The sequence below is a fragment of the Bos indicus genome, chromosome 28 (genome assembly GCF_029378745.1).
Source record: "Bos indicus isolate NIAB-ARS_2022 breed Sahiwal x Tharparkar chromosome 28, NIAB-ARS_B.indTharparkar_mat_pri_1.0, whole genome shotgun sequence".
Taxonomy (NCBI): Eukaryota; Metazoa; Chordata; class Mammalia; order Artiodactyla; family Bovidae; genus Bos; species Bos indicus.
In genome coordinates this window covers 16,320,019-16,342,155 of record NC_091787.1, presented here as the reverse complement: position 1 = coordinate 16,342,155, position 22,137 = coordinate 16,320,019, and the positions used below count along the sequence as shown (strand labels likewise).

At 38.5% G+C, this 22,137-nt stretch overlaps 1 protein-coding gene across 1 annotated transcript in view; it reads left to right on the top strand.

The window, feature by feature from the left end:
* The window catches only part of LOC139180332 (uncharacterized), a 368,615-nt gene that overhangs the window by 249,766 nt on the left and 96,712 nt on the right, over positions 1–22,137 (top strand). Inside the window, exon 5 of the mRNA XM_070781800.1 lies at positions 1–22,137. This exon is cut by the window's left edge and continues 6,560 nt beyond it; it is cut by the window's right edge and continues 96,712 nt beyond it. The gene's annotated coding sequence lies outside the window, so the exon portion shown is untranslated.

Genomic DNA, 22,137 nt, shown 5'->3' with positions numbered 1-22,137 from the left:
CAGTCATTTAAGAGAACATTTAACATATCTTTTTTTTTTAAGGCTTCTTTTCATTTCTAACCATTCCTTCTTAGATGAAGAAATGTAATCTCCTTTGGCGGCACTTTGGTTTGTCATAGGGAAAGAGTTCCCTGTAATGTAGTTTGCATTTGACTTGGATGCTGATTATACAGAGTGTGCAGCCTGAGGCCTTAATTTTGCCCTCTCCCCTGTCCTCCTGTCTTCTCTGAGCCCCTGTCCTATCTACCTGCTTCCTTCTTGGCTTATCTTAAAGTCAGAAGCTCTTAGAAACCTATAGATTTAGGCTTGCATATCCCCTTATTACTAAAGAATACTTTTGGATAGAACAACCTCTTTGTTTTTTGATGATGTCCTTTTTTTCCTACTTTTTAATGACTCAATGTAATGATTACATAATTGAGACTGTAATGTCCCAGAGGCAAAATATTTATATGGCTTTATTGGCATCTCAAGATAGTTTTTTCAAATAGTAGTATTTGTTTAATAAAGGAATAAAGTTACCACAATCATCTAATTGGTTAGTGGTATGTTGTATATGTCATAGATATCAAGGTGAGAACTTTAGTCCTTCAAGGAAAGGTGTTAGAATCCTCTAGAGTGATACTTTTCAAACTTTGGCACTGTAGGAATCATCTGAGGTACTTGGTATAAAATGCAGCTTCTGAGATCTTGCCAGTAGTGATTCTGATTATGTGACTATGGTGCGGAGCTCAGGAACCTATTTAAAACATTATCCCACTTGCTTCTGTGCTGGTAATCCTCTTACCACACGTTGAGAATTGCTGCTTCAAAGTCCTTTGTCTCAAAACCTTACTTTATTTTCACTGTAATTTCAGAGTGCCTGCCCTTAATGTAGGGATCGGTCCTGAGAATATTAAGTAGTTCAGTAGCTAATGGACTCCACCCACCATTGCTTCTCCTTGCAGTGTGTGTGTGTGTGTGTGTGTGAGTGTGTACGCACACGTGCACATATGGTATCTTGTACCTTCATGATACCTCTGTTTTAGAATGATTCTCAATTCCTTCCATAAATCAAAACTCTTATTTCTTCATTATATACAGCCAGATATCTTCAATAAATACCAACAGACTATGTATGACTAGGTGGGTGCGTCATCTGTTACCCTTTCCCAAAGTGCCATTTACGAAATCCAGATGAATAACTCTTGTGAAAATTTCATCAAGAAGACAGATTTGGGCGATGGACATGAGGACAGAAATGATTGGGGTCAAGGATCATTCTTTATTGAAACACCTCCAGTTACACCTCCTAGGGAAGCAAGATCAACCTTCTCAGTAATGCCGCATTATTAGTAAGTAAACCAAGCACTGATGATAGCTTTCTCTGGTCAATAACATGTGCAGCAATATATATGAATATTGAACCATTTTGTTATATACCCAAAGCATACAATGTCATATGTCAGTTATATTTCAATTAAAAAAAAGGGGACAGATGCAGCAGCAACTTAGCTAGTTGAGTCAAGCTCTTTGTTATTTGATGCGCCATGATTGTTTTATAATGGTTAGCATTAAGTTACTCTAGATGTTTCTGGAAGATACTTTTGTGTGTGTGTGTTTTTTAATTTGGTAGGTATGAAAGTGGAAGGGATTGCAAGAATCCTGGCTTGAGAACAAGACTGTCCTTAGGTTAATCAGTGAAGCCAATCCTGGGGAAATGGTCAGTTCTCATATTTGTTGCGTGTGTTGGAGATTTTTTTTATAATAGTACAGTGAATTAAAATGAGCTTAAAGCATCTCCCTGCACTTGTTCCAGCTCTCCTTTTTGCTATCTTGGAACTAGTCCTTCAGAAAAGGAGTGTTCTGATCCACTCAGAGCTTGGCTCCTCTGCAGGCCAGGCTTGTACACTGCAGAGCTGAGCACAGGAAGGGAAGATGTACCATGTTAGGGGAACAATTTGTTTTAAGTAGCCTTTATGAAGGTGGTGTTTTCCTTCCACATCTCTCACACTTTAATGTGGATGGCAAAGGTCAAACCAAACTGATGTTTGGTGCTTGTTTCGTCCTTGATTATGATATTCGTGTCTCATGGATTGTTTATAGTTTTCAGAAGAGTTGAGCTTTTTAGTCTTTTTTGACTATTTATAAAAATACATTGTGTATATAACTAGCACTATAAATCATACATTTTGTAAAAAGATTGATAATTAGCAACAGATGCCCAAATACATCTGAATAGGAGCTATCTAAATTTCTTTTTTGCATGACATATTATAAATAAGATACCTGTGGACTTGCAGAAAAGGCTGGTATGGCTTTATATGTGACCTCTGTGAGAGAGACTGTATATTTTTGTCAAGTAACTAGGATGCTAATTAATCTCCATGAACATATCTAGGTTGCTAGACCCTGAGAGGGCAGGGACATGTCTTCATTTGTCTTTTCTCCCCTGAAACATCTCTAAGGACAATATCATAGGGACCTTGACTAAAACAGCAAATAAGGGAACAGTGGTTAAGAGACATAGCACTTTACCATGCTATGATTAAGAAGATGATGTGCTGAGATTGTTTTAATCAATCACTTGATTGAACAAGTATATATTCTCTGAAATCAATCATGTTCAGTGGGATAGTGTGAAGAACTTCTTTATCCTTAACATGTCTATGTTGGTCTTTTTACAAATATACTTGTCATTGGCCACATTGAAATGTGGTATTTTAATACCATGTGATAATACCTTGTTCTTTGCATGGCAGCCTACCGAGCAAAATCAAGCAAGTCAGTTAGTGATAATGAAATGAGATAAAATGCTGAGTAAAAGAGTTAATGCATGCCTATTATAAAACTCTGTAAAAAAATCAGCTGACTTCAAATTTGCAATTTTAATCCAAAAGACTGTCTGAACAGTAATATACCCAGATTCAACATATTTAAAGAAACACACATTACAAAGGAACAGTGCTTCGCAAATGAAAGTTTGTGTTTTCTTAGGAAATTCTCTTGGACCTCAGAAATGTGTGAAGAGCATTATTCTAGTTCTGTGTGGAAGGTGAAACACTTCTATAGTTAAAGAAAGAAGGGAGGCAAAGGTCTGAGAGTAGAGGTGGAAATGAGAGGCTTAGGGGGAAAAAAACTGGAAGAGAAAGGAGATGAGAGGGAACTTTGGAGTTAGGGGTTGTGGGTGGATTGTCAAGAATCTGAGGATGATAATTGATGTTCCCACAAGGGGAAGGCTCTCCTGCAGATACAACCTTTAAGAATACTTTTCTTTTCCTGAGAGATGCTGGAAGTTCTATTGTCTGAGACAGAGGAGTGAAGTTGTATTGATTTATAGCAACCGTAGTGTCTCTCTTGCTGAATTTTTTATACTTTGTCCTTAATCCCTGGATTATGATTTAGGACACTACTTTTCCAATTTTGTACATGAGAATCACTTAGTCTGTTAAATCTGTGAAGGGGACCTGAGCATCTCATTTAAAGTAGATGGCTACCATGCTAATCAACTGAAACTGTTGAGTAGGTGAATATTATCACACAAAATCCTAAGCAAAGGAACCTTCTCCCTGTTCTCTATAAACTCCTCAGCAGCCATGTAGATGATACCAAAATGAAATAAGAACAAAAGCTTAATAATCATGGATACATTGAGTTCCTTTGTAGGATTTCACTTCATACATTTTTGTGCTCACTTGTGTCATAAACTCAGAAGAGCACAGCCTGCACTCGTGGCTTCCTAGGACTTCGGTTTGTATGTCAAATGTGGTTGACTTTTGGAATTGAGGATTTTAAGTGTAACTGAGTAAGTACCGGGCAGCCACAGTCTGAGTATGCCATTGAAAGGATTGATCTCAGATGGATGCAGATTGATTATGAATCACTTGGGTCAGTTTTTTCAAAGCCTGTTTTGTATTCAGAAATAAAAACAAATTATTCCTGCAACAAGTCCTTTCTTGGGGAGAACTTAACATCAGTGGCACTCTGTCTAAATGTTGGTAAAAATTATAGAGAGACAAATGTGTGGCACCAATGGCTGAGAAATAAGACTCAGGCCCTGTTCCTCCATCTGCTTCTAAACTACTTCACAGCCAAGCAGTTCAGCTTTACACACCTTGTGTTTTTCTTCTTTATAAATTAGGATGATCTTTTTTTTTTTTTTCAGTCTCAGAAGATTTGTGTAAGGAATACCAAATAAAAGTTCAATGTGCTTCTTATCTGGGAAGGAAGGTTCTCTTTCCTTTAAAGTAATTAAAGTTGAATAAATTGAGCCATAATAAAAAGAAAAGCTATTATTTATATGGAAGGTTTCCTTGAAGTCATTTTGAAGAAAAGTGAGAGAATCAGCTTCCTCAGAGATAGAATGCTACACAGATTTCTAAGTATGAAGAAATAATAATTATAAAGAAATAGCACAATATAATTAATTTTGCATTGCTTATTGTAACAATGGTTTGTTTGAACTTATCTTCAGTTATTTGGTAGCAACCAAACAGCTCAAAACATAGGAAAGGGTTTCATTCATGATTCTGCCATTAAAATATTATATAAAAGGAGTCTGCAGAGAGTACAGTAAGGAGAGTTCCATGTTAAACTTTGGTGGTATCACCTTGGTCCCTCTCCAAATACTAAATCACTCATCAGGAGAAGCAAAAACTCATTTCTGTGTGCATGCGTGAATTCATTCCTTCAATATTGAGTCCCTTGTGTGCCAGTCACCGTGCCCACCCTGGTCATATAAATTTGGAGCAAGCATTTTTGCTCTTCTTGAAATCTCAGGACAGAAGGGCAGTTTCCAAGAAAAGAAAAAGAAAACACGTGCACACCAGGAATCTGTCCTTAATTCAGATTACATCAGCTCCAAGAACACCTATTAAATGCCTTTTGGAATAGCGACTTACAAAGACAAGTTAATTATTAAAGACAAGCCTCTAGAGTCTCTTAAAGAATTCATAACTAACGGTTGCCTCTCTGCTTGAGGCTTGATGTCTTTTAACTATTTGCCCCCACTTCACGTTATAATTGTATAATTACAAATTTATTTTTTTCTTCCCCTCATTCTACACTTTATTCTGAAATTTGCAATAAGATTATAGAAATTTCCTGTCTAATCTAAGTATTAAAAGTTACCTGCAGTGCTTTTTACAATACTTCATAAAAAGGCAGCTGTTATCTCATTGTTTGGTCTTGAATCAAACTGTTGGCCTTTTCCTTTCTGCTGGAGCCCAGTGTACACAATGAAAAATTGAGTACTGCATTGAGATTGAGACTAGCTGTTATGAGTCATGGGCTGTATATTATTTCAGTGAAAACTTAAGCAAGAGGTCAAATGGCCAATACTCTTAGAAGCTTGGTTCTCAAACTATAATGTGTCTTCCAAACATGTAAGTATCATTGTCATGCAGATTCTGATTAAGTAGGTCTCAGTGGAGCCCAGGAATCTGCTTTTCAAAAAACTCTCCAGTGATCTCAATAGTGCTGGTCCATGGAGCACTTTTTCAGTAGTGAGATTCTACAACCCTGGCATAAGTCTTAATTTGAAGAGTCTTAGTATGGTTTTAGGTCCAGATGGTGAAGAATCTGCCTGCAATGTGGAAGACCTAGGTTCAATCCCAGGATTGGGAAGATCCCCTGGAGGAGGGCATGGCAACCCACTCCAGTATTCTTGCCTGGAGAACCCCCATTGACAGAGGAGCCTGGCAGGCTACAGTCCTTGGGGTCACAAAGAATTGGAGTATAGTTTTACAGGATATTGACCATGAAGTGTTGGTATTGCTTTGGGTGCATGTGTGCATAGCTGCTCAGTAGTGTCCAACTCTTTGCCACCCCATGGAATGTAGTCCACCAGACTCCTCTGTCTATGAAATTTTCCAGTCAAGGATACTGGAGTGGGTTGCCATTTCCTACTCCCAGGGATCTTCCCAACCCAGGGATCGAACCCACGTTTTTTGAATATCCTGCATTGGCAGGCAGAGTCTTTACCACTGAGCCACCTGGGGAGCCCATACTTGGGGTGGAACTGTTAAAATTGTCCTGTCTGTACAAGACAATTGCAACTTGCTGTTGATCTGAACATTTTGCTACTTTGTGAATATTGCAGGAGGTAGTGCTCTCTTTTACAAAAGGAGGAGGGTTTACAGGTTCCTTCCTGCCTTCTACTATTAATCTGATCCTTTGGAGAAGACATTGTTAGATTTCCCAGTTCCTTTTAAAGATGCAGTTATCTAGGTTTGTAAATGTCTTTGCTAATCCCTGTAGAATTCATTTTACTCTGTGCTGATCTTTTAGAATGCTAAAATCAGTTTGCATTAGGTATTATCTCTATATATCTGCGATCAGTTCTGTGTTATCAATATATCATTAATAATTTTAATGAATAAGTTTTTAAGTAGTAGCACTTAAAAACATCAAGTAATGACATAAATGGGTCAAGATTCCTACATTTTAATTAACATATATTTATTAAATTAATTGAGAAACCATCTTTCATACTAACTAATTAAAAATAAAGTTGATCAATTAATTTTTTAAAGGAAAGTCTAAAATGAAACACTTTACCTTATTGGTACCTTTTCAATCATCCTGCAAATATGTATTTACCAGAGAAGATATGCCAGACATCAGGTTAGTCTTTGGAGAGAGAACATGTATATAATTATTTTTATTATTCTTAATCATATATTTTTAATACAATGATCAAGAAAATAGAAAGTACCTATGTTGAAGTATATAGAAAATATAACAATATAAATAATTTTTGTATATACATATATGTGACTTACGTATCAGGTAGTGTATCTCTTACAGTTTTCATATTGAAATTTTTTCCTCTTTGTTTTAATAAGAGCACTCTCTTCCTATTTCCAGTCAAATGATCTTCCGTCTCCAGTGTGGATACCTTTTATTAGTGTGTTTTCTGAAACTGACTCAGTCTGGCTCACACATTAAGGACAGTTACTGTCTCACATGACTGAAAATCCAGAAGTGGGACAGACTTCAGATCTGTTTGATACATTAGTTCAGCAATTTCATTGAAGGTCAGGTTCTTTCCTAAAGTAAGGACAGGTTTTCCATAAGTCTCCCACCATACTTCTCTTTGACTTTGTCCTAACTACTAGCAGGGCAAATGGAATGATCACGATAAACATGTTCTGGTCATTTCCAGTAAGGTAGAGTGGATGTTGAGCAATTAAAGTGGCCACTATCCTCATTCTCTGCCAAGTTTAAAATGTTAAATTCCCTAGGATTGTGTTCTAGAATCTCTTCCATTCTCACTGAATCCTCTCTCTAACTTGATCCACTCTCATGGCTCAACTACCCCCTATGTCTGAAGATAGTTCCCAAATCAATATATTCAATCCAAAATCTTTTAGAATTTCATATATATGCATTCAATTTCTTCTTAGAAAGCTCAATTTAGAACTGCTAACAAAATTCCAAATTCAAGACAATCCAAATTTGGGTTTTTTATCTTGACCTAAAATTCCCAACTCCTCTACTCCCAACATGGCAAGTCCTTTAAACTAAAACCCCAGGCATCATTTTGAACCTCTCAACAATCAGTAGCCAAATGATGTTGATTCTTCCTTCTTTTTTCTTGATCTGTTGTCCTTCTCCTTCCCATGTTTCTACTGCCTCACGTGGGGCTCTTGCTGGCCATGAGCATTGTCCTTTAACGATCTCTCCATCTCCGCTCATGCCGCTCCACCTTGCAACTTCTTCACATCTCCTAACTCAGCGTCCCAAAGTCATATCTGAATGTGGTATTTCCTGCTTATGGTCAGCAGCTCCCCTTTGTCAAGTGAAATTTCTTACCCTGATATATTGTGATTGTCTATATCCTGGCCTCATCTTGTGACTGCCTTTCCTACTACACTAGTCTTCAAAACTTGCATTTCAGTTGACTTTTCTTATGTTTTTCCCCAAGCGTAAATGGCTATTCCTGATAATGCCTGGGTTTATGCTGTTTCATTTACTCTCATGTCTGGGTTCTGTTGGCATCCTCTTTTGAAGACCTTAGTACCCTTATCCCCTTCACGTCCTTAGTAGAACTGAGGAGGAGGATGTGGTGGTGATGGTGGTGATAATTAATATAATACTGTAATTTCAGGCTTACTCTGTGATAAGCACTGTTCTAGGTGCCTTATGCCTATTAAGTCACACAATAGTTACCTATGAAGTAGGCACTATTATATTTCTATCTTGTTGTTGAGGAAACTGAGTCTCAGAGATGCAGCAACCTGCATATGGACTCAGAGGGAATGAGCAATGATGCTGGAATTTTTTTTTTACTATACTTAGATATATACAGTATATTTAAAACTATTTTATATTATAGTTGACTGACAATGTTGTGTTAGTTTCTGCACACTGGGATTTAATCTTAGTCTGGTTCTTGGATCTGTGTTTTGGCATCTTACCTAATGGTGTGTCAATCATTTGATCAGTCTTTCCTTGGGCATTATTGTATGTTAGATATTTTTATTCATGTACTGCAAATATTTCACTGCATTGTCTTTTCTGTCTTATTTCTCTACCTATACCAGCAGTTCCTTGAAGGCTGGAGTAATTCTTACTCATGTACGGTGCTAAACTCAGTAGGCACAGAGTGTTGGTGAGGTGAGAAAGGACTGGAAAGAATGTTTGGTGTAGTATTTATGGATAAAGAAGTGAGTCATATATTTCTCTTAAACCCTTTAAAACTGTTACTCAGCTTTGTATTTGTAGTGCTGAGGTTTTGATTGAATGGTCTGGTATCAAGGAAAGAGTGTTTCCTGAATTTTGCAGAATTTGAAACTTAAGAACAGATGTTTATTCTGGACACATAACCCAGGTTCCCATTGTATATATTTCTTTATCAAATACCCATTGTATATATTTCTTTATCAAACATAGATTAATCTACAAAAAACATATGCAGATGTTCACCATGGCCCTAGTCATCATATTAAAAAAAAACAAAAAACTGGAACCAGACCAAATATCTACCAACATGAATGGATAAGCCTAGTGTAGTATATTCACATAATGGGATGTTGCTCAGTTGCTCTGTTGTGTCTGGCTCTTTGACACCCCATAGACTGCAGCAAGCCAGGCTTTCCTGTCCTTCACTGTCTCTTGGAGTTTGCTCAAATTCATGTCCACTTAGTCAGTGATGCAATCGAACCATTTCATCCTCTGCTTTCCCCTTCTCCTTTTGTCTTCAGTCTTTCCCAGCATCAGGGTCTTTTCCAATGAGTTGGCTCTTTGCATCAAGTGGTCAACATATTGGAGCTTCAGCTTTAGCATCAGTTCTTCCAATGAATATTCAAAGTTGATTTTCTTTAGAATTGACTGAGAGTCCAAGGGACTCTCAAGAGTCTTCTCCAGCACCACAATTTGAAAGCATCTATTCTTTAGTGCTCAGCCTTCTTTATGGCCCAGCTCTCACATCCTTGTATGGTTACTGGAAAAGCCATAGCTTTGATTATACGGAGCTTTGTCAGAAAAGTGATGACTTTGCTTTTAATATGCTGTCTATGTTTGTCATAGCTTTCCTTCCAAGGAGCAAGTGTTTTTGTTTTGTTTTGTTTTTAATTTCATGGCTGCAGCCAGCATCAGCAGTGGTTTTGTATCCCAAGTAAATCAAATCTGATAGTGCTTCCACTTTTCCTCATGGAGTTTGGGGTTGGATGCCATGATCTTAGTTTTTTGAATGTTGAGTTTTAAGCCAGCTTTTTCACTCTCCTCTTTCATCCTCCTCAAGAGCCTCTTTAGTTCCTCTTCACTTTCTGCAAGTAGAGTGATATCATCTGAATGTCTAAGGTTGTTGATATTTCTCTCTGCAATCTTGATTCCAGCTTGGGATCATCCAGCCTGGCATTTCACATGATAATGGAATACTGCTCACTAATAAAATAAGAAAGAATGAACAATGGATACCATGCAATGACATGGGTGAATATTATCATAAGTACATTATTTTGAACAAAACAAACCAGACACAAGAGTACCTACTCTATAATTCCAGTTATGTGGCACTGTAGAACAAGCAAACTTGATCTTCTATAAATCTAATCACTGGTGGCTTGAGTGAGTGAATTGGAGTTATTAGGAAAGGGACAGGAAGAAACTTTGAGGAGATGCTTTATAATTTGATTTCAGTATTTGCATGGGTTTAGACAATTATTGAAACCTGTTGACCTGAATACTCAAAGTCTGTGCGCTTTCTTTCATGTTAACAATATCTTAGTTTTTAAAAATGGTAGCCATAACTAGCAAGCGAAGGTGGGGGTTGAGAGAAATTTCTTTTAAGATGAGAAATATAGCAACAGGTTCATATGCTAGTAAAAATGATCAAGTTGAAGGAAATATATTGATGAGTAAATAAGAAGGGGAATTAGTGAAGTCATGTACTGGAGTAGGAAAGAGGATGAGATCAATTGCACAAGTGACCTTTCTACTACTGAAAGGTCATCGATATGGCAGGGTCAAGGTAGGGGATGTGGTTGAAATGATGAGCGAATGGTTGGTTGTGACATTTCAAGTCTACACAAGCCATTTTTGATTTTCCCCTCACCCAAGGAGAAGCCAGGACAATAGATGACAGTGAGGTGGAGGAGGAGGAGTGAGCGATCTGAGGAAGGGCAGAACAGTGACTGTCGAAATGCATTAGAAGCATAAAGCATGTTAGAACGATTTTGCTGGGCCTGCCCCAGGGTTTCTCATTCAGTAACACTGGGAAAGACCCTGACGGTGTGCCAAGAAACTTGTAGATGATGCTGATCTGGACAAGTTCCTAAGAACCACTGGTGTAGAGCTTGCATTTTTATTACCGAGATAGTCATGCTTTGAACAATAAAATGGTTCACTTGAGATACTAGCATTGTTATAGGCAAGTAGCCCAGGCTGCTGTCTACAGTCTGGCATATTCCTATATGTCCTGACTTGAGTAAGGGGGAGCATTTGACTGCAGTGTGTGCTGGAGGTGAAGTAGGGGGCAGGCACTAGGAGGGAAAGTTGGGAGAAGGATGTTGGGGTTACTCAAGTAAATCTTGCTAAGATCACCTTGGGTTATTGTGCTCTGATGAATAGATGTGAACAAGAAAATGTTTTTCTCTGTTCAGTATGCACGAGCTGGGCTTTGGATTATAGGAGGGCTTTGTTTTGTTTCCTACTATAAAGAAGGCTTGCTCTTAGTATTTTAATGGAGGTATGATCACATTTTGTAAAAGGTTGGTACTTATTTTGCTTGCAAGCACACGTTTTCCTTTAGACCTAGTATGTATATTTCATTCACAGGTGGCTCAGATGGTAAAGCGTCTACCTACAATGTGGGAGACCTGGGTTCAATCCCTGGGTCGGAAAGATCCCCTGGAGAAGGAAATGGCAACCAACTCCAGTATTCTTGCCTGGAAAATCCCATGGATGGAGGAGCCTGGTTGGCTACTGTCCATGGGGTTGCAAAGAGTTGGACATGACTGAGTGACTTCACTACCTATCACTATCTATCTATCTATCTATCTATATAAGATCTTGGAAATGTGATTGCAAAAAATCCATGAAATTAATATTTAAAGGCCTTTGAATTAAATATAATCTGTTGGAAAGCAGTGGTGAAGTGGGATTTGAATTATAAATACAATATACCCATTCATATACCTGTGGATTTCCAGGAAAAACTAGAAGGAAACATGCTAAATATTTGTTGTGACTTTTCTCTGAGTTGTATGACCGTATGTAATTTTAATCTTTTTTTTTGATGCTTATAAAATTAGTGTAAGTTATTTTTATAAATCAAAAAAGCAAATTCTGTAATAGTTAATATAACATAATAACTAACAGTGTACAAAGTGAAATGTTTTTAATGAACTGACCTTGAGTCCTGGGTGCTTGGGATATATCCATGATCAAGAAAAATAGCCCTGTTCTTTTGGAATTTACATTCTGGGACATCAGTGATGAAACTCACGGCATCTTAGTGAACCTAGTGATCCTATTGGATATTTCAGTACAGGATAACTGCAAATTTATATTTTGGTTTGAAGTACTGTTATTTAGCTTTATATTTGCTTTTTTTAGATTATAAATTTCTTGATTATGGACTGTGACCATTGTAGAAATTGTCATTTATAATAATAAATGCTACATTTTTGCCTAGAATAAATGAATAAATTTGTGTACTCAATATAAAAACAGAGTATATAGTAAATATTTTATGTTGGAGTTTATTCATGCTGCTGCTGCTGCTAAGTCGCTTCAGTCATGTCCGACTCTGTGCAACCCCATAGACGGCAGCCCACCAGGCTCCTCTGTCTCTGGGATTCTCCAGGCAAGAATACTGGAGTGGGTTGCCCTTCCTTCTCCAATGGAGTTTATTCACAGATATGAGCAAAAGTTCCCCAGAGTCTAATATTGAATGATACTGCATACATTCAGGTCTTTGATTTAAACATCTTAACAGCTTCCAGCATATGGTGTATTGGTCTAAATCATGAATAAATAAAAGTTTTTATAAGAATTCTTTCTTCCTTAACATTGAGTTTAAAAGTACATTTTCTTTGACAACAGAAAGGTGGACGAACATGCTGCATGCTTCAAGGAGCCTTAAAAACCTAGGCTAAGTGAAAGAAGCCAGGTGCAAAAGGTTAGCATATTATTCCATTTAGATGTAGTATTTAGAATAGGAAATCTGTAGAGACATAAAGTAGGTTCATGGCTATCTAGGGCTGGAAGCAGGAGCAGAGGAGATCCTTGCTTTGAGTATGGGGTTTCTTTTGGGGGTGATGTTCTAAAATTGTGGGCATGTTTATACAACTCTAAATACACTCAAACTATTGAACTGTGTGTTTTAAATGGGCAAACTTTATGGTATATAAGTTACACTTCAATAAAACTGTTACAAAAATTGTTTTTTAAACATTTCTCCTCATCTCAAGAGCCTTCCGTCTGCTGTGTGGTGCGTCCTCATCTTCCCTGGGTGATTGACGCATGACCGCATGCACCCACTGAAGGGCCCCTCCCCGCTGACCAGTCCACTTCTCCTCTATGGCAGGTGTAAACTTGCCTGAGCATTTGTACTTTGAAGTGAAAGGGTGCTTGGCCTCAGGGAGTTTCCTAAATGGAATTACTTTTGGGAAACATTTTAATTAGCTGATAGGCACAGAAAATCCAGATGGTATCTATTTCACATAATTAAACACTTGAAAACTTGTTCCTAATTCTCCTCCGTCTCCCACATCTCTTCTTTTCCTGTACTTGACTTTTTGGGGGTCCAGTAGAAAAAGCACTCAATACCTACTTTCTATTCCTAGGTATAATTTCTCATCCTATAAGAAAAGTTTGATTAGATGTCCAGAGTTTTGAAAGGATAACCCAGGAACCAACAGAATCAGAATTATCTGAGTAACTTATTAAATATGCAGAGCCCAAGTCCAATTTGCAGAGATTTGTGGGGTTTACCAAATAGTGTTTTCTGAGTCAAAATTTTTTTGTCAACTGGAGGTACGAATTTTACCAAGTATTCCTTCCCTGTTGGCTCAGATAGTAAAGAATCTGCCTGCAATGCTAGGAAACCCGGATTGGATCCCTGGGTCAGGAAGATCCCCTGGAGGAGGGCATGGCAACCCACTCCAGTGTTCTTGCCTAGAGAATTCCATGGACAGAGGAGCTTGGCAGGCAATAATCCATGGAATCACAAAGAGTCTGCTATGACTGAGTGACTAACACTTTCGCTTTCTTACATTCCTTCTGTCTTCCCATGATTTTTATCTGGGCTAAAATGTGAACATTGCTTTACTAAAGATCTGGTCTGTCTGTGATGCTCAACTATTGTTCAGGTATTTCCTGTTTCACTTGGTTTGATCCTTCTGGGTATTAGGAAACTTTTTTCCTTCGGTCTTTGCTTCATGAAGACTTAGGCCAAAATGCTTATCTGAGAGATTTGTTTACTTTTGAAGACTGCTTCATTGTTTAGTTTAAACATAGTTTTTTCCCCCTCCAAAGAATTAGATCTTTAAGTTTCTTTTCTTCCCCCAACTGTTTTAGAATGAATAATATATTTGCATTATTAAATCTGGAATATAAGCAGCATGGAATTTTAATTTTAAAATTTCATTTGGTTTATAAAACTATCAGCATTAATACAGACTAACATTTACCATGTAACTTCTAGAAGTTAAGTCTATTTTGACAATATCTTAAGATAATTGTGTTTGCTGCAGAGAGTTGGAGATAGATATCTTTATATTTGTGTGAATAAGATCAATAAAAAAAGGTATTAGTTTGTTTCCATATATATAGATAGATAGATAGATACATACATATATATATATATGCATACATACATACATATATATATAGTTAAAGAACATTTTCTTTTTTAACATCCCATGGCTTGGAGTCTTTTTAAGAAGAAAAACTGTGGGTGGATACCAGAATAGAATAAGAAAAGTCTGAAAATCAAGTTGGCTTGTAAGATTCAGTCATACTGTTAGTACTATTAATCATAAGTTTTAATTGAAGCTTAATATTTAAAACTGATAAGCAACTCTTCTTCACTGTTCTTTTTATTAAAGTGTAATTGAGTATTAACCTTTTTATTGCATGTGTTGGTATCACAGTCAGGGAATTCCTATTCAGAGATACTGTGTCTAGTGGTAAAGCTTCTCCCAGTTTGCACAACTGGAGCATCAGCCTATAAGACACCATATTTTGTATTTTTTTCCCCAAAATTTTCCTTTTCAGTCTCTGAGTAGGCACCTTTCTTAAAGAGGCCCTTTCCTGTTTCATGGGCTTCCTTTGCGGCTCAGCTGGTAAAGAATTTGCCTGCAATGCAGGAGATCTGGGTTCAATCCCTGGGTTGGGAAGATCGCCTGGAGAAGGGAAAGGCTACCCACTCCAGTATTCTGGCCTGGAGAATTCCATGGACGGTAGAGTCCGTGGGGTCACAAAGAGTCAGACACAACTGAGCGACTTTCACTTTCCTGTTTCATTGATTTCCTTTCTTTTTTCTTCATTTTGGCAACTCAATTCTACTTCTTCCTATACTGTCTCTCAATTATACCTTTCACAATCCACTCCCATTTTAGTATCTGAAACCGTTTTAAATGTGCTACTTAAAATTCACAAGTGCTTTAGATAGCATGTGCTCAGTGTGCCAGTTACACTCATATTTTCGATGCCATCCTGTGTTATCATTTCTCCTTCAGTGAACACAATGCTGGACATAGTTCCGAATGCTGGACATAGTTCCGAATGCTGGAGATACACGGTGAATCAGAAACCCACAGGCTCTGTCCCAGTAGCTTATGTAGCTAATTATAAATCAGGACTGCAGATGCACAGATTTACCCACAGGGATTACAGGAACCCTAGGTGGGGACACTGGTAGAGCTGTACTCACAGGTGACTTAGCAACATCTTTCCCATCTGCTGTCTTCATCCCTCTCCCCTAGAGGGCTTGCATCCTCTGTTGGTGTCCCTAAAAGCCCCATAAGTAAGTCTGTCATAGAATGGAGCACAATGCTAACTCTTCCCCCCTGCCCCACCCCCCACCAGGGATAATTCTATCCATGTGCCTGGAATATAACTCCAGGATTCCTTGCCTGTTTGCGTGGCTCCACCCACATCCGATGAGAAGGACTAGAAATAGTTCCCTTTGCTGCTCCATCGTGCAGACTTGGTGTGACCTGGAGCCTTCCTAAAATTGGAGGTGTCATAATCTGCAGTGAACACTGGGTTCCTGAACAGGTGTAGCCATGGGAGAGACAGATTTTAGCTTCTAAAATGTTAGAACTGAGGGAAACTTGGATGAAATATAATAGAATCCAGTCATAGTACAAATGATGAAACTGAGACTCAAACATTGAATGAATTCCCTGAATTTACATAGTAAGAGTCACAGCCAGTATGATTACTTATGGCTTCTAATTCTTCATTTATTCTGCTTCTTTCTACTATACTGCTTTGAAATTAGTTGTTTATTATTTTTGACTCTTGTGGGTTCTATTACCAGACTGAACTGTATCAGTGATATAGTTAAGTAAATTTCATCTTTACAGATGCAAAAATAGAGATACATATGTAAATGTATATTGGTGTATAGTTTCAAAATAAATTTTTACTTGATTTCAAAGATAAGGGAAAAGTACCATTAGGGTCATCTTATAGTAAATTCATTGTATAACCGTCTAGTAATTTCTCACAAGCTGAACTTAGAATTAGAAATCGGAACATCTCAATTCTGTGGGTGTACGATCATTGGACTTTGCTTTCATGTTTTCATTTGCACCATAGTAATATTGAATCTATATCAGAGGAAAAGAAGTACTTTCAATGAATTAAAGATTCCTGTCTTTCCTTTATGTCTGTTATTTAAGCCTTTTTCTTAATTATCTCTGATAATAAACAGCCTAGACTTCTTTTAAGAAAATAATGTAATGAACCACTGCCTACCTGTAACTCAGTTATCAATTCATTGCCACTCTTGGTTCACTTGTCTCACCCATCACACATGATGTTTATTTATTTGGTAACATGTTGCTGGAATTCTTTAAAGCAAACCCCAAACATCCTTTTATTTCATCCATTAATACTTTTGTATGTATCTCTAATAGAGGAAGACTATAATATATATTAGGTTCTGTTATTCCATATAAAAATAATCCTTTGATACTATCTAATACCCATCCTGAGAAACGCTGGGCTGGAAAAAGCACAAGCTGAAATCAAGATTGCCGGGAGAAATATCAATAACCTCAGATATGCAGATGATACCACCCTTATGGCAGAAAGTGAAGAGGAACTAAAAAGCCTCTTGATGAAAGTGAAAGAGGAGAGTTAAAAAGTTGGCTTAAAGCTCAACATTCAGAAAACTAAGATCATGGCACCTGGTCCCATCACTTCATGGGAAATAGATGGGGAAGCAGTGGAAACAGTGTCAGACTTTATTTTTCTGGGCTCCAGAGTCACTGCAGATGGTGATTGCAGCCATGAAATTAAAAGACGCTTACTCCTTGGAAGGAAAGTTATGACCAATCTAGATAGTATATTGAGAAGCAGAGACATTACTTTGCCAACAAAGGTCCTAGTCCGTTTGCTGCTGCTGCTAAGTCACTTCAGTCGTGTCCGACTCTGTGTGACCCCATAAACGGCAGCCCACCAGGCTCCCCCATCCCTGGGATTCTCCAGGCAAGAACACGGGAGTGGGTTGCCATTTCCTTCTCCAATGCATGAAAGTGAAAAGTGAAAGTGAAGTCACTCAGTCATGTCTGACTCTTAGCGACCCCATGGACTGTAGCCCACCAGGCTCCTCCATCCATGGGATTCTCCAGGCAAGAGTATTGGAGTGGGGTGCCATTGCCTGCTCTGCCTAGTCCATCTAGGCTATGGTTTTTCCAGTGGTCATGTATGGATGTTAGAGTTGGACTGTGAAGAAAGCTGAGTGCTGAAGAATTGATGCTTTTGAACTGTGGTGTTGGAGAAGACTCTTGAGAGTCTCTTGGACTGCAAGGAGATCCAACCATTCCATCCTGAAGGAGATCAGTCCTGGGTGTTCATTGGAAGGACTGATGCTGAAGCTGAAACTTCAATACTTGGGCCACCTCATGTGAAGAGTTGACTCATTGGAAAAGGCCCTGATGCTGGGAGGGACTGGGGCAGGAGGAGAAGGGAACGACAGAGGATGAGATGGTTGGATGGCATCACCAACTCGATGGACGAGAGTTTGGGTAAACTCCTGGAGTTGGTGATGGACAGGGAGGCCTGGCATGCTGTGATTCATGGGGTTGCAAAGAGTCGGACACAACTGAGTGACTGAACTGAATTGAACTGAATACCCATCCACTCAAATATGCTCAGTTGAAAGAGCAAAGGTTTGAATAGTGAAGCCTCTAGGCTGGCTGCTTGATAAAACTTCATTTCATTGTGTCCTTTGCTTTGTAAGCCTGGCCATCACACACGTCACCTGCAGTGGTTTCTGGTTGTTTTCCGTTCTCCCCACTGACTTGGCAATTTCCTTTTTGCTCTCTGTTTCCTGAATTTGCCCATCTAAGATCTCTGAATGCCTCATACATTTTCAATACCTCTCTACTTACCTCCATTGTTGGTGATAAATTTTAGCAGTACTTCATCATTGCTTATTTAGGGTGTTAGTTTAATAATGAGGAAAGACATCTCTAGAAGCATGCAGGTGGATGAGGAGGTAAAGTACAGGGTCTTTGAATTAGCAAAGTGAATTTGGGCAAGTTTATTGAGTACTTTGAGTCTCTATCTGTAAAATGTAGCCAGTCCTGGACATTATTTTGTCCCACTATCTGTATCTTTCATAAGCATGTCCTAGCCTTTTTTGGCCAAAACCCCAGCATAAATAATTACACATTCTCTCCTTGTCCTCTAAATTCCCAGTCATTGGGATAGACAAGACTGCAGAGTGTGCAGTTGACCTGGGTCCATGGTTAGATTTCCAGAACAGTTGCTAGGAACTCAAAGCAGAGATGAACAGAAAAGCATATTAAACTTGAAGAAATGTTACTTCACTAAAAATAGAAGCATAGCAGGATATATTCAATAGTTTGTATTATTTTCAAATTGCTATGACATTGGTATAAAAATAAAGAAGAAAGAGAAAAGATTTTCTTTTGTATCAATGGAAACATTTCTCTTTTGTATCAGTTTGGGCTTCCCTGGTAGCTCAGACGGTAAAGCATCTGCCCGCGGTGTGGGAGACCTGGGTTCGATCCCTGGGTCAGGAAGATCCCCTGGAGAAGGAAATGGCAACCCACTCCAGTACTCTTGCCTGCAAAAGTCCATGACTGGAGGTGCCTGGTAGGCTACAGTCCATGGGATTGCAAAGAGTCGGACAGGACTGAGCGACTTCACTTGTTCACTGGCGTCAGTTTGCCTGTTGTATCAAAGCTCTGTCGCATTCTCTTTCTCACCACGAAGAGAATCATCTGTGAAGGAGCATGAACATGGAGACAGGAAATGGGCGAGAAGTGGAAAGGGACATAATGTTGTTCGCAGGCCTACACATTAGATCGGTATATATTTGGTGAAGATTATATGGGTATTCCATGGTGTTTATCTGGAAATGTTAGCTATTTCCATTATTTTCAGAATTAACGTTTTGTGATAGATATTATAGGCAGAAAGTGCTTTGCTTACTGGAATTCCTGATTTTTTCCCCCTACTTTTCCCCCAAGAAAAATGACATTTTAGGATGATTGCAAGGCTGGGCCTTGGAGACAAAAAGACCTTGTTTCAAATACCAACTCTGTCACTAACATTTCTCTCAGGGAGAAGAAAATTCATAACTTCACCAAATACCATTTATTCATCTACAAAATAGAAAAATACTTTTTATAAACTGTTATAAGGATTAAGCAAAATAATGGACCTTATAGAGGTTATCACTGACACATACATAATAAGCCCTAGAAGGATGTAGCTATTTCCTTGATATTCAAAATTTAATTGTGTGATTTGTTCACTAATTTGTCTCAGTTCACCATTTTTTTCTGTTATATATGTGTTATATTGTTGGCTTTCCCCCCCTGGGATCAGTTTCTTATCTTGGGTAAAATTATAAGTATTTTGTCTTTATTTCTCTTAAAGAAATGAAACATCTTAGATATTGTTAGAGAGCAGTTGTGGTTAATTTGATTCAGCTTCTAAGAATACTTGGAAATCTGATGGAGATTTTGAGATGGCTGTGACTGGATATGAAGGAAAGACTGGGAATACCTTTGGCTCAGATCTTGGATTCTGACAAGAAACAATTCCCTGACCTGAGGAAAGTTGCTGTCTGGACATCGTGTCTTCTGTTTGAAGGAGGGATTTGAAATTGGTGATGGTGCAGACACTTGGGGTTTCAGTATCCTATGACTATCATTGGGCAGGTAGAGCTTTGCCATTTGAGCCTCAGAGACAGCAAGACAGGAGCAAGGCTTACGGGTGGGAGCTGGGAGTTCAGGAACAACAGGAGATGACAGAAGGCATTACTTTTCAGAATGAAGGGAGCAATATGGGCAGTGGGAGGGAATAAGAGAATTAAAGAACAGAGAAGAAGAACTGTGCCAGGACTTCAGTCTGACTTATTTTTTTGAGCAATGCCAGGATTTCATAGCAACATCCACTATTGCTTCTGGTAAATACATTTTTAAGGGACTAACTCTCAGTAAGTGTGTACTATCAACCCCAATTCTCAGGAAACTCTAAATCTTTGCAGCTTACTGGAGATAAAGACGGTATGTTTTGGTGTCGGTGATAGTTTGCAAGCAGAAGTACAATGTGATGGGTTTTGCTCTCAGGTTTAATAGATTCGGATGTGTGATCTGTGTTTGTAGTCAGTCGGGGCCATGAAATTTCACTCAAAAGTCAGGCACCAGAATGTAAGGCATGATTTTGGCTAGCAGCCTTGGTATTAGTCACACTGAGAAATACGATGAAATTGCCTTAAAAACGTGTGCATGAGTTGCCTCGTGCCAGTCTTTCTCTAAAATTTCCAAAGATCCTCATCATGCCAACTTGAGATTGGACATAGGCTGGTAGAAAGGTCACAATTTAGCTTTAAAGTACTCCTTGCTGCACTTCGGCAACCAGTGTCCTGTTACATGGGTTTACTAATATCACTTTGAGCAAGCTTTAAAGGAAAATTTCAGTGTTAGATGATTAACCAGGAAGATTGGATGGTTCTTCAGGGAGAGTAGCTCAGTAAGGTCATTAGCTTCTAAAATCTGGTGCTTAGCTTGAAAGTCCAGAAGCATCAGGTGTCAGCACTTTCATTGACCAACTCATTCAAGGAAACTGATCATAAGAAACCAAATCTTTAAGATGTTGATATATAAAGCAACATGATAATTTATAATGAGACATATGAATGGAACCAAAACTATGTCAACTGTTTTTCAATCCAAAGGAAATCTTACCTGGAAAGGCCATTGTTACCACAGTTTGCAAAAACTTTGGTGGAAATATTTGAATGACTTTGGCCAGTATCGTCAAGTTGTATTACCATCTGTAGTTCAGGGAAAGAACTACCAAACATACTGAAGAGCCAAGTGGCTTAACTGGGAAGCTCCCTCTGATCACCTTTCTCTCCCTTATTTCTGTGTCCATCACCTTCTTATATTCCCTCTGTTTCATTTTCATTGTGTTTCCAGTTTCTAACAAAGGGCTAATCATATATGTGCTAAATAAATGCTAGATTGAATGGTATATGTTCACATCTGTTGACTTAAATTTTGTTGAAATTGAGTAATAATCAGGTGGATTATAACCAGTACCTATAGGAGGTTATAGTTTTAAATATGAAGTTCTTTGTTAGTTGGAACAAAACAGTTTCTGCCTATTTTTTGAGTGTTGATGAGTCTAAAGGCTATTGCATTTGTTCCTTCAAATCTACTACCTCTCTCCCTCTTCAGTATGAAAACTATATTGTAGAGCAAGTTTGAAGCTCTATTTTCTTTTTTTCTTCCATTTGGGTCCTTTTTAGAATGTTTTATTCTTTCATTCTGAGAACCTTGTTACCAAATTCATAACAAACATCTAGGTATCCCATTATTTCTCTTAACTTCTGGCCTCACAACTGAAGGCAAAATATTAAGACAACAACAATAAACCATGACGATGTCAAGTCTTAGTTTTTGTTGTTTAATGAAAAATTTCCTTTTAATTCTTGTCCTGCCTGCACATTGGTCATTGATGATACATTTTGAGGTTATCTTGGCTACTATGGAACTAGATTTTTAAAAAGGTAATTGCATGCCATGAGACCAAAGCAGATGTGGAGGCAAGATGGACAGATGTGTAGGTGGCATACAGCCAGTGTTTGAGATGGGCTCTCTGCTTGTGCTTAGTCGCTCAGTTGTGTCTGACTCTTTGCGCCCCCGTGGACTGTGACCCGCCAGGCTCCTGTGTCCATGGAATTCTCCAGGCAAGATACTAGAGTGGGTTGCCTTGCCCTCCTCCAGGAGATCTTCCCAACCCAGGGATTGAACCCAGGTCTCCTGCTTTGCAGGCAGATTCTTTATCATCTGAGCCACAAGGAAAGCCAAAGAATACTGGAGTGGGTAGACTATCCCTTCTCCAGTGGATCTTCCTGACCCAGGAATTGAACCGGATCTCCTGTATTGCAGGCAAATTCTTTACCAGCTAAGCTACCAGGGATGCTCTACCTAG